We start from the raw sequence: 13286 nt of genomic DNA, 5'->3' as shown, positions 1-13286 counted from the left end.
GGGTGCCTGGGCATTTTATTGTTGCCATAGTAGTAATGTTTAAAAAATACATCAAAAGGACCAAAAAGACCTGAAGGACCAGAAAAGAAACTGAATACATTATTGAGGTCATGTGATATGGTAGGAGGAGTATCAGTGTGATCTATTGGACTCAGTAACCTATTAACCACCTATCTTCTTCTTTTTCAATAATGTATTTTAAAAGTATCCTACACTGATTCTTAACAAAACAAAACAACCCCCCCCCCCCCCCCCCCCCCCAGAAAACAACAGTTGAGAAAAGTTAAGGAAGTATCCAATCACCTTTAATGCCTTCATTTAGAATTTGGTTCTCATTAGATAATAGCTTTGAAACTATGCTTGTCACTTAAAATATTTGTTTTTAAAACATCATTGATAATGTTTTACATTTATTCAGGTATTCCTTAGAATTATTTAGTTTTTAATTACAATTAGGTTTACATTTATCCATCAAATTAAGAACTGTTGTAGACATAACCAGTTCCTAGATTGTGAACACATTTATTTAGGTCACTCAGTTAAGTAGCAGTGGTTTCCTAATCTACATTTTGCGTATTTTTGTTGATTTTTTCCTAAATATTTTAAAATTTTTTCTTGCTACTGTGAATGCTTTCTTAAAAAATCATATTTTGTAGTTTACCATGTGAATATGGGCAAGCTATCTTCTTTTTAAAGTTTTTACTTTCATTAGAGTTACACAAGAAGATAGTTTAACCTAACCTAGAGTTAGATTACAGCGTTTTTTGTTTTTTTTTTTTGGTGCTGTTTTCTTTTTAGACCAAAGAGCATCTCCTTGCCTCCTTCCCACCTTTTTCTCCTCTGTGGGGTCAGTGACTTTTGGTGTTATGATCTTTATATTATTATACGCTCTTATAATTATACTGCCTTTTGTTTGCTTGGTGTTTAGCCATTATTATTAACTTTCCCCTATAGATGGGTTTGCTATTTTTTCTACCTGTTCCCACTTCACACACATGCATGCTTCCTATCTACCTGTTTTTCCCAAATATTTATCTTTTATTTTTATTTAATTTTTATTTTTTTATATGGAATGCTTCACACATTTGCATGTCATGCTTGTACAGGGGCCATGCTAATCTCTATCTTGTTCCAATTTTAGTGTATGTGCTGCTGAAGTGAGCACCCAGTTATCTTAATTTTGATTATATCAGTACTCCGTATTCACATTATGAAAGTGTATGTATACTATGCAGAGATAAGCCATTTAGTTAACTATTATTTTTCCTTTGTTACCTTGGTTTTTGTTAATCCTAGAGTTAACCGTTATCTTACTTTTCCATTTCTGTAGTTTTCTCTATACATAAAACTCTTTCAGACCTCAGTTTTTTCTCATTACTTGTCTATATCTCCTCTTAGCCATCTATATTAGGTTTTCCCTTGGCTTTACTTTCTGGGAAATTTCATGAGATTTACCTAATCACTTTCCTGTTGAATTTTTTTTACTTTTGTCATGTTAATTTTTAAGAGCTTACTTCATAGTTGTACATTCTTTTTTCTCCAGAGATACTATTTTTCCTTCTCTGAGTAGTTTCTGTTTCCTTAAGTTGCTCTTTTGTGTGTGTGTGTGTGCTTATAATCTTTGTGTTTGCTTGTGATTAAAAATCAGATATAAAACGTTGTTTGAAAGCTCTGAGTGCATAGATGGGGCTTGCCAACTGTGAACTTTATTGTAAAGTCATCTGACTGTATCTCATGATGAGGAATGCCAAATGTCAATACCTTTAGTTCTTTTTGAAAGATTGATTGGTTGGTCTGATTTCTTGGAGAAGACTCTTCCACCTTTCTGTTTTTGAGCAAGCAGAAAACATTCCTCTGAGGTATAAGTTTACCAAGGCTGGTGGACAGGAAATCACAGCCTGAAGCACTTAACCTGATGGCATCTTTTGTTAGCGCTGAACATCATGTAGCTGTTGAAGGCCTGCCCTGTAAGCATATCTCTTTATTATCAAAGAGCAGGTAATGAGGATATATTTGAAGCTAAGAGGCAAAAAATGGTATCCTAGTTATCCTTGGTATTTTCAGACTTTTAAATTTGGGCCATTCTTAGTTATGTATAGTGGTAATTTTTTTTCTTTTTTCCTCAGTTTTGTTTGTTGCTGATGTATATAAATCTATTTTTTAAATGATTTTCTACCTAGTAGCCTTGTTAAACTTTTATCTAATAACTTATCAGTAAATTCATTTGGATTTTCTATGAACATAATTTTCTATGAACATTTGTAATGGCAGTTTCATTTTCTTCATTCTCAACTTTACAGCTATTTTTTTTTTTGCCTTATTGCTCTGGCAAGACTTTCTAATACCATATGAAATATAAAGAGTAAACCCAAGCATTCTTATCTTGTTCCAGACCTCAAAAAAAAAAAAAAAAAACTTTAAAATTTTTATTAGGTAGATTTATGTGTCTGTATTTCTTGTACTAAAATCCTTTAACAATAATTAATAGAATTTATTTAGATTTCTAGTTTGCTGAGAGTTTTGTTGTGAATGAAAGTTGAATTTTGTCAAATATATTCTTTCTGTTAAGATAATCAAATTTTTTTCTCCTTTAATCTGTTAATGTGGTGAATTAATTGTTTGATTCCTTAATGTTAAGCCAGTCCTGTGTTCTTGAAATATACTCCAGTCACACTGTATTTTATATTTATCTATTGCTCACACACATGTGATCTCCAATGTATATTGTATATTGCCAGATTATATTTCTTATTCTTTTTTAGGAATTTGCACCTATGCTTATATGAGCAATCCCTTTGTTTTTCTGCTTCCGAATTTTGTTTGTGTTGCCTCTCCAGTTCTTCCTGTTTGTGAGACTATGCCTTAAAGGAGAAACAGCAACAACATAGTTTTAGGGAGTTTTATGGAGGGACTGTGATAGATGTGTGTATTTAGTCCACTTTCCTTACCTAGTAGCTTTTACCCTCTTTTCATAGAATACTAAATGTGTAGTTAATACTTTATTTGACTTCTGTTGTATAAACTAGTTGTGAACATGAAATGTTAAAATTTTTTTTTATTGCTTTCACCAGTGGGCTACTAGTTAAATAGAAGTATTGAAATTCCTAAGTAAGTATGTGAAATATAAATGGGGTTTCACATTTCCAACTATTGGCAAATAACAATAGAAATAAATCCTTTTATTTTCCCACCCATTTCTGTAATATGGAGAGGATTAGTATGGGAAGTTCAGGGTTCCTTGGACCTTCATAGAACTTAGGTAGGATTAGTAAGAAGAACTTACAGAAGTCTACTAGGGAAGTTATATCCTATTTTTAGTGCTTTCTTAGATGAAGTTGTATAGCTGCCATGGTCAAGTCTTTCTTAATAGTTACCTTGAAAAAGTACATAAACAGAAAAGCAAGGAGCAACATTTTTCAGTAGGAAACAAATGTAACATACATTTATTATTCCACCATATGTGGAGCACTGAGCTAGATTCTGAGGCTGTTAAGGTGAATAGACAGGTTATAATACCTAGGATTGGCTTTCAGGATTAGCTTTCGGTCTGATGAGGCAAGAAATATTTTAAAAGATACTTTCAGTAAAATGTGTTGAGTGTTTTGATGAGCCGTTTTGATAAGGTAAAGAAGATGTAATCTAACCTGATGTGGTCAAGCAAGTTTTCTGGATAAGCTGTTACTTGAGCTCAGTGTATCTTTAGGAATGAGAAGTTAGGCTTGGGAGGAGAGATGATACTTCAGGAGAGAACTGCATTAGCCAAAGAACAAATACATGAAATTATAGGAGATGATGCATGAATTACACAGCATTTGGTACTTTTTGGTCAGAGTTAGAGATAAGACTGGAGCTTTTGCTAGAATTAGGCAGAGCCTGGTATATAAGCATACCTTGTTTTATGGTTCTTTGTTTGTTTGATTGTACTTCACAGATAATGGTTGTTTTGTTTTTTGTTTTGTTTTATTTTTTAACAGATTGAAGGTTTGTGGCAATTTTGCCTTGAGGAAGTCTGTTGGTGCCATTTTCCAGTAGCATTTGCTTACTTTGTGTCTCTCACATTGTGGTAATTCTTGCAGTATTTCAAGCTTTTCATTATTATTTGTTATGATGATCTGTGACCAGTGATCTTCGATATGACTATTATAATTATTTTGAGTCACTATGAATTGCACCCATATAAGATGGTGAACTTAATGTATGTGTTTTGAACACTGTACATACTTCACATTCGCCTCATTTCTCTCCCTCTTCTTGGCTGTCCTCTTCCCCAAGACACAAAAATTTTGAAATTAGGCCAATTAATATGCCTGAATGGCCTCTAAGTGAGAGGAAGAGCCACCCATCTTTCACTTTAAGTCAAAAGCTAGAAATGATTAAATTTATGAGGAAGGCATGGCAAAACCAGGATAGGCCAAAAGGTAGGCCTCTTGAGCCAAAAACTTAGCCAGGTTTTGAAGGCAAAGGAAAAGTTCTTGGAGGAAATTAAAAGTGCTACTCCAGTGGACACACAAATGATAAGAAAGCACAACTCTTTGCTGATGCAAAGTTTCAGGAGCCTGGATAGAAAATCAAACCAGCCATGGTATTCTTTTAAGCCAAAATCTAAACCAAGGCAAAGCCATAATTAACTCTTCAGTTCTGTGAAGGCAAAGAAAAGGTGAGGAAGCTTCAGAAGAAACGTTTGAGGCTTGAGATTGGTTCATGAGGTTTAAGGAAAGAAGTCTCTGTCTAGCATAAAAGTGCAAGGGGTAGGAGCAAGTACTGATATATAGAAGTGATAGCAAGTTATCCAGATCTAGCTAAGATAGTGAATGAAAGTGGCTTCACCAAATAATATATTTCCAGTGTAGACAAACAGCCTTCTGTTGGAAGAAGATGCCATCTACGACTTTCAGAGAGAGAAGGCAATGTCTGGCCTCAAAGTTTCAAATAACAAGTTGACTCTTGTTAGGGGCTAATGCAACTGGTTACTTTATGTTGAAACCAGTGCCCATTTACCATTCTGAAAATCCTAGAGCTCTTAAGAATGATGCTAAATCTACTCCGCCCATGTTTTATAAATGGAATAACAAAGCATGAGTGACAGCACACGTATTTACAATATGGTAAGAAAAAAAAAATTTCTTTTAAAATATTACTACTCATTGACAGTGTTACCTGGTCACCCAACAGCTCTGATGGAGATTCATGTTTTCATGCCTATTACACAACATCCATTCTGCAGCCTATGGATCAAAGGGTCATTTCAACTTTCAAGTCTTATTTAAGAAAGAAATTTGTAAGGCCAAAGGTGCCATAGATAGTTATTCTTCTGATTGATCTTGGCAAAGTGAATTGAAAACCTTCTGGAGAGGATCCACTCTTCTAGATGCCATAGGAACATTTGTGATTCATGGGACAGGTCAAAATATCCATATGAATAGGAGTTTGGAAGAAGTTGATTCCAACCCTCTTGGAAGAATTTAAGAATCTTGAGACTTTAGTGGAGGAAGTAACTGTAGATATGGTAGAAATAGCAAGAGAACTAGACTTAGAAGTAGAGCCTGAAGATGGGACTGGGTTGTTTCAATCTCATGATCAAATTTTAATAGATTGGAGTTGTTCTTAGTAGTGAGCAAAGAAAGTGGTTTTTTGAGATGGAGTCTATATCAGGTGAAAATGCTGTGAAGATTGTTGAAATGACAGCAAGGAATTAGGATATTACATAAACTTAGTTGAGAAAATTGTGGTAGGGTTTGAGAGGATTGACACCCATGTTGAAGGTTGTGTTGTAGGTAAAATACTATCAAACAGCATTGCATGCTACAGAGAAATGGTTTGTGAAGGGAAGAGTCCCTTAATGCTTCGAACTTCATTGTCTTATTTTAAGTAATTGTTATAGCCATCCCAACGTTTAGCAACCACTACTCTGATCCATCCACTGCCGTCAACATTAAGGCAAGACCCTCGTCCATCAGAAAGATTATAACTCTGAAAGCTCAGAAGATAGTTAGCACCTTTTAGCAATAACATATGTCTAAAAATAAATAAATACTTTGATTAAAAATACATTATTGCTAAAAGGTGCTAATACAGGGTAAACACTTATTTTAAGCACTTTGAATATATCAGCCTACTGCCTTCTGCTTTTCAAAATTTCTGATGAGAACTCTGATTGTTTTTGAGGGTCCCTAGTGTCTGATAATTTGCTTCTTTTTCCAAAATTCTCTGTCTCTGGCTTTGAAAGCTTGATCATAATGTGTCTTGGTACAAGTCTCTTTGATTTCATCTTGCTTGGACTATGTTGATCTCTTGGAGGTTTATATTCATGTCTTTCATCAAAATTAGGAGTTTTAAGGCATTATTCAAATATTTTCTCTGCTACTTTCCCTACAGTGCATACATTGGTCAACTTGTCCTGCAGTTCTCTTAGGTTCTGTTCACACCTCTGCATTCTTTTTTCTTTATGTTGCTCAGATTTGATAGGATCGTTATGTCTTTAAGATCTCAAATTCTTTTGTATGCTCAAATTGGCCTTTAGATTCCTTTTGTGAATTTTCCATTTCAGTCATTGTACTTTCAGCTCCAAAATTTCTTTTTGGTTTCTTTTTAGGTCTTCTTTCTCATTGTTGATATTTCTGTTTTGTTAATACATCATTTTCTTGACTTTCCACATCTCTAATTTTTAAAGCATAGTTAAGACCATTTTTTTTTTTTTCAGATTCTTTGTTTAGTCTACCCTCAGGTCTTTTTTAGGGACAGTGTCTGTTAATGTTTTTATTCTTTGGATCAGGGCCGCACTTTCCTGTTCTTCTAGGCTTGTAATTTTGTTGCTGTTGAAAACTGGATATTTTATTAGTGAGGTTAACTCTAGAAATTGAATTTTCCTTTCTGCCTGAAGAGGAAAAATCAATTATCTCCCTTTTCATTTTATTCATTTATCTATCTATCTATCTATCTATCTATCTATCTATCTATCTATCATCTATATCTATCTATCTATCTATCTATCTATCTATCTATCTATCTATCTATCTATAATTTTATTATCATAGGCTATCTCTGTGCTGAGGAACAGCTTGAGGTATAAGCTTAGGGTTTTCCTGGTCTCTTTTGAGCCTGTATCTTTCCCTGGGCTTGACAGTGACTTTCACATTTCCCTTGTATGTGCAGTTATTTATTTTTTAAAGATTTTATTTATTTATTCATGAGAGACACAGAGAGAGAGAGGTAGAGACACAGGCAGAGGGAGAAGCAGGCTCTATGCAGGGAGCCCGATGTGGGACTCAATCCCGGGTCTCCAGGATCACACCCCAGGCCCAAGGTGGTGCTAAACCGCTGGGCCACTGGCACGTATATGCAGTTATTTTTAAATGTTTGTGTCTTTAATGTCTGACTCCCAAAAGGGGGGAAAAAAAAGAAAAATGAAGAGGGGAGGACACTGGCTTTTTAAATATTCTGCAAGTCAATTCTGCAGGAGGAGGAGGGGCTTGCGACAATGGAAGGAGGTCAACAATTCCTGACTGACTGCCTCTTTGTCTACCCTTCTGAGATTAGAAGTCACATTGGTATCAGAACACAGATCCCTTTACCTACCCTACCTCCTCTAAGCTGTGTGTAAGTCATTCCTGGAGTACTTGCAGGGCTGCTGGTCCTGGGGCTTAGTGATAGGTAGCCTCTGTCAAGCTAAGAACTGAAGTTGATAGAATTTGCAAGTCTTCAGTAGACTCCTGAGGTCCAAAATGTATCGGACAGATTCTGTTGGTGTAGATGTTGTCTGAGTGGGGAGACAGATTCCTGCTTAGCCCTCTACTCAAAATTCTCTCCTAATTGGCTTGGTGTTGATTCTTAATGTCTGCAATATAGGATAGCTAAGGACCCTGTATGAGAGTGCCTACTAATTTTCAGCAGCACTTGACAGATGTTTCTTTTCTTAATCTTTTTTTTTTTTAAAGGTAGTTGCTATAGTCATTTTGTAATGGCTACATTTAAAATGAATATTTTTCGTTTGACTTTGTGAGTAGATACCCTGTTCACATGACCTAAAAATAGTAGCAGATCTTTTAAATAATCCTCACCAGTGTACAACTGACCAGTGGTCAGTTGTAGTCAAAATAAATGTAAGTATAAGAAGAGTTGGTACATTCTCTGTGGATTGCTTGACAGAGAATAGCATTTGATTAAATAGATGTAGTTATAGAGCTACTTACAGAAAGTGTGGAGAACATCAATGAAGCTTGCAAATAAGATCAAATGAGCTGAATATTTAAGAGATTTGCTATCTCTTTAAAGATATCTGATTAGAAATATTGCAATTAATATTAAAATTAAATTTCTTAAAAAGTTTAATCTCTTGATATTTCCTTATTCTATTGAAGCTTTTTGAATCCCCCAGAGATAAAGACAAAAATGATTATTAGAGAATTTATCTGCACATATTATAGGAAAGTATAAAAAAAATCAGAAGGGAAAGCAACTGTTGCAAGTACCAGAAAATTATGCTATTAATTTAAGTGTCATCAGAGCACAAAAGATCACATTCCAGGACTGTGAGAAAATTATTAAAATACTGGAAATAATAGTACTTAAGATGAAGATATTATACTCTAAGATCTGGTTAAGTGACTGACATTATTATATCACTTCAGGTATTATAAAAGTAACAAAATGCTTTTAAAGATAATAAGCGTTACATTTTGAGATTGGCAGTGTTCACACTTTTCTGCTTAAGTGCTTTTCCTAGTTTAACATAATTTAATAACAGTTATGGGAGAATAGCTAACATCTGAATTCTCATATATATCTTTTTTTCCTTCCTTCTCCAGTATATACACATTTTATACATCTCTCTCTCCCTCTCTCTCTCTCTCTCTCTCTCTCTATATATATATATATATATATATATATATATATATGTATGTATGTGTATATATATGTGAAAGTGATAAAATTTCATTTCTACATGTTGGGTTTATGAGCAGTTACTTTTCTGCCTTTGTCTTTGGTGTTAGAAATATTGCTATTTTGTAATTTTTTAGCTCCTAATTGTTGATTAATCTGTAAAAAAGGTTCTGCTATGTGGATCCCATTACTCCCCAAAAGTCAGAACAAGTGGTTTTATTTTTTAACAGCTTTATTAGGGTATAATTGATACACAATAAACCGATGTATTTAAAGTGTGCAATTTGAGTTTTGACTATTGTTTACACCTGTGAAAGCCATCCCACAATCAAGATAATAAACATTTTCATTAGACCCAAGATTCTCCACTCCCCTTTGTAATCTCGCTTTCTTGGCCCTCACCTAGTCCCCAGGCAGCTACTGATCTGCTTTCTAGAATTTTGTATAATTTATGTATTCTCCTTTGTCAGATTTCTTTCCTCAGCATAGAGGTCTTCCATTGTGGCATGTAATAATAGTTCATTCTTTTTGTGCTGGGTAGTACTCCATTGTATGGATTTACCACATATTGTCCATTTAGTTGTTGATGGACATAGGAATTGTTTTCAGGTTTTGGTTATTACAAATAATTGCTGTGAACATTATGTGATGTCATTATATTAACGTATGCTTTCATTTCTCTTCTGCAAATACCTAGAAGTGGAATGTTGAATCGTATAAGAGGTGTATGTTTAATTTTTTAAGAAAATGCTAACATAAAAAAAAAAAAAAAAGAAAATGCTAACATTTTAAAAAGAAAACAATTGCTTAAGAAGGTGGTTGTTACATTTTACATTCCAAACAATAGTATCCGAAAGTTCCTGTTTCTCTACATCCTTGCTCACATTTGGTATGGCCAGTCTTTCTCTTTCTCTCTCTCTCTCTCTCTCTCTCTCTCTCTTTTTAAGTATGCTCCACACCCAGCGTGGAGCCCACTGTGGGGCCTAAACTCATGACACTGAGATCTAGACCTGAGCTGAGAACAAGAGTTGGACACTTTACTGACTGAGCCACCCAGGTGCCCCCATCTTTGTCATCTTAGCCACCCTAATATCATGTAGTGGTAACTCACTGTGGTTTTGATTGCATTCCCTTAGTGACCAATGATATTGAGCATATTTTTTATGTGCTTAATTGTTATCCTTATATCTTTTTTGATAAAATATTTGTAAATTTTTTGCCTAAAGACCTAAATGGATGGAGAGATAGGCCACATTAATGCATTAGACTATTCAATATTGTTAAAAATGCCAGTTCTCTTTGAGTAGATCTATGGATTCAATACAATCCTAAAGTCCCAACAAATTTATTTTAGAAACTGACAATATAATTCTAAAGTACATAAGGAAAATACAAAGGACCTAGAATAGGAAACTGAAAAAGAAGAACAAAATTAGAGGACTAATGTGACCTCTATCTACCTTTATCAGGACAATGTGGTATTATCATAGAAATATTCCTTGACTTAAGATGGGGTTACATCCTGATAAACCCATCATAAATTAAAAATATTTTAAGTCAAAAATGCAATTAATACACATAACCTACCGAACATCATAGCTTAGCCTAGCTTACCTTAAACGTGCTCAGAACACTTATATTAACCAACAGGTGGGCAAGGTCCTCTAACACAAAGCCTATTTTATAAAAATGTATTGAATATCTCATATAATTTATTGAATACTGAAAATGAAAAGCAGAAAGGTTGTATGGGCACAGGATGTTTGTAAGCATATCCGTTGTTTACCTTTGTGATTGTATGGCTCACTGCCCAGCATCACAAGAATATCATACTGCATATTACTAGCTTGGGAAAGACCAAAATTCAAAATTTGAAGTATGGATTCTACTGAATGTGTGTCATTTTTTATACTATTGTAAAGTTGAAATTTTGTAAGTCAAGCCGTTGTAAGTTGGGGATCATGTGTATACCCATACAAACTGTATATATATACAACTATTTTTGTCAAAGGTGTAAAGATAATTCAGCAGAAGAAAGATAGTCTTTAATAAATTGGGCTGAAACAATACAATTTACTGTATGCAAAAAAAAGACAAACTTCATAAACAGAAATTAACTCCAAATGGATTATGAACTTAATGTAAAACCTAAGACAAAGAAACTTCTGGGAAAAAAAACACAAAAGTTTTGGGACTTTGGTTTTTTTTTAATATGACAACCCAAGCAAGATCCATATAAGAACAAATTGAGGGACGCCTGAGTGGTTCAGCAGTTGAGCGTCTGCCTTTGGCTCAGGGCATGATCCTGGGGTCCAGGATCGAGTCCCACATCAGGCTCCCTGCAGGGAGCCTGTTTCTCCTTCTGCCTATGTCTCTGCCTCTCTCTCTCTTATTATTTATAAATAATAAATATTTTTATTTTATAAATATTCAAAAAAGAGAACCAAATTGATAACTTGGACTTAAAATTTAAAAAAAAATCTGTTCTTGAGAAATACTGTTAAGAGAATGAAAAGACAGGCCACAGACTAAGAGAAAATATTTGCAGATTACATATCAGATAATGGATGTGTATTTAGAATATATAATAAGCTTCCAAAACTCAGTAATACCACAACTTAAGATGAACAGACTGTTTTCTATAGACATAATATTTTGGGTACTTAAAAGATAACCCTTTTGTTATCATTAAAGCTTTAAATTGATTTCATAAGGAAAAAACTTTCAAAATTATTTTGTTTACTTTTTAGAAAATTGACCGTATGTTTTCCTTGTTGGCATATGGCTAGGAATCAGGTAATTTTGTCCCCTACTTCACTTTCTTTGCATTTACTTTTTACCTAGCCATATTGCTTCAGTCAGCCTCAAAGTGGTGTATCTTGACGATACACCACTGCTCTACCACTGCTTTTTCTTTATTTGTCCTAGAGTTTTTCCAGGACTAACAGTGCCTGTAGGAGCATACATATGTAGGCAAATCTGGAAATGTGAGAATAAATGACCTTCTTAGGGCAACTTGACCAGACAGGAACAGAAGCCAGTGAATAATTGTTCTGAGATTCTCTTTTTAGGGCCACAATTCTGAGTTTTCTCTACAACTTCCCACAGAGCCACCATTGAACACTGTGACCAGCTTGTCACTATTTTGGTTTTCTGTCTTCTATTTCACTCATCCCGGTCCCTATTCCCTCTCAGTCCCTAAGATTACTGCCAGTAACCTATCTGTACTCAGGCTCTTGTCGCAGAGTGCTTTCTGTGGGGGAGAAGCTCAAATTATCATTGTGTATATCACTTACTCTTATAGCTACCAATAAAGGTGATGTGGGACAAGGGTCCATATGTACCAGTCATACCTATGGCCCAGAACTTTACCTTCTTAAAAAAAAAAAAAGTCATTTGCTTTTTTCTTTTTTTTTTCTTTTTTTCTTTTTAAAGATTGAACAAAACTTATGCAACTATATAGGACTTTTTAAGCACTTGACAGGGCTTCTTTAAAATCAATTTATAAGTCAGAGACTACACTAGTCTTCTCTCAGGTGATTTCCTTGATGCTAGAAAATTGTAATCTTCACAGTTATCAGCTTCCTTAACTTGTCACCACTATTTAGAAAATTGTATGTAACTTCTTATAGTAGTGGGCCACAGGCACTAACATATTAGCTTGTACTTAGTTTCTTTGTAGACTGTAAAGAAAAAATAAATTGCTTCTCCACATGTCAGTAAATAGGTACCAGCATGTTTTTTTTTTCAAATTTCAAAAGGGACTGCTTTCTTTTTTTAATTAAAACAATATCTGAACAATTCTCATGCAGTTTCATAAGGAATTGTAGAAAAATAACAAGACCAAATATTATCAGTGGCAGAATTTGAGGCTTTGTGATAGACCATTTCATTTTTTATGAAGTAAGATTTCATTTATTATTGGCATTTTCTAACCTATAGAATATAGACTTCAATTAAATGCATTTAAAGATTAGTGTTCCCTATGGAATTGCCATTTTTTTTTACTGTTTTTTAAATTTAAATTTAGATAACATATAATGTATTATTAGTTTCAGAGCTAGAGTTCAGTGATTCATCAGTCTTACATAATACCCAGTGCTCATTATACCACCTGCCTCCTTAATGTCAATCACCCAGTTATCCCATCCCCTGATCCCTTCCCCTCCAGCAACACTGTTTGTTTCCTATGATTAAGAGTCTCTTATGGTCATATTCCTCTCTGATTTTGTTTTGTTTTTCCTTCCCTTCTTCTATGTTCTTCTGTTTTGTTTCTTAAATTCCACATATGACTGAAATCATATAATTGTGTTTCTCTGATTGACTTATTTCACTTAGCTTTAATACCCTCTAGTTCCATCCACATCATTGCAAAAGGCAAGATTTTATTCTTTTTGATGGCTGAG

The 13286-nt window shown here is 34.2% G+C and overlaps 1 protein-coding gene and 1 non-coding gene across 10 annotated transcripts in view; one reads left to right on the top strand and one right to left on the bottom strand.

The window, feature by feature from the left end:
• Nucleotides 1–13286, top strand: part of FANCL (FA complementation group L) — a 370306-nt gene that overhangs the window by 309471 nt on the left and 47549 nt on the right. The window lies entirely within an intron of this gene.
• On the bottom strand, nt 1062–1165 carry LOC112675808 (U6 spliceosomal RNA). The gene has a single exon (XR_003146080.1). It is a non-coding gene; the product is annotated as a U6 spliceosomal RNA (small nuclear RNA).

The sequence above is a fragment of the Canis lupus genome, chromosome 10 (assembly GCF_003254725.2).
Source record: "Canis lupus dingo isolate Sandy chromosome 10, ASM325472v2, whole genome shotgun sequence".
Classification (NCBI taxonomy): Eukaryota; Metazoa; Chordata; class Mammalia; order Carnivora; family Canidae; genus Canis; species Canis lupus.
Note: the sequence above shows the minus strand (reverse complement) of the source record. Positions and strands in the feature narration are given on the sequence as shown.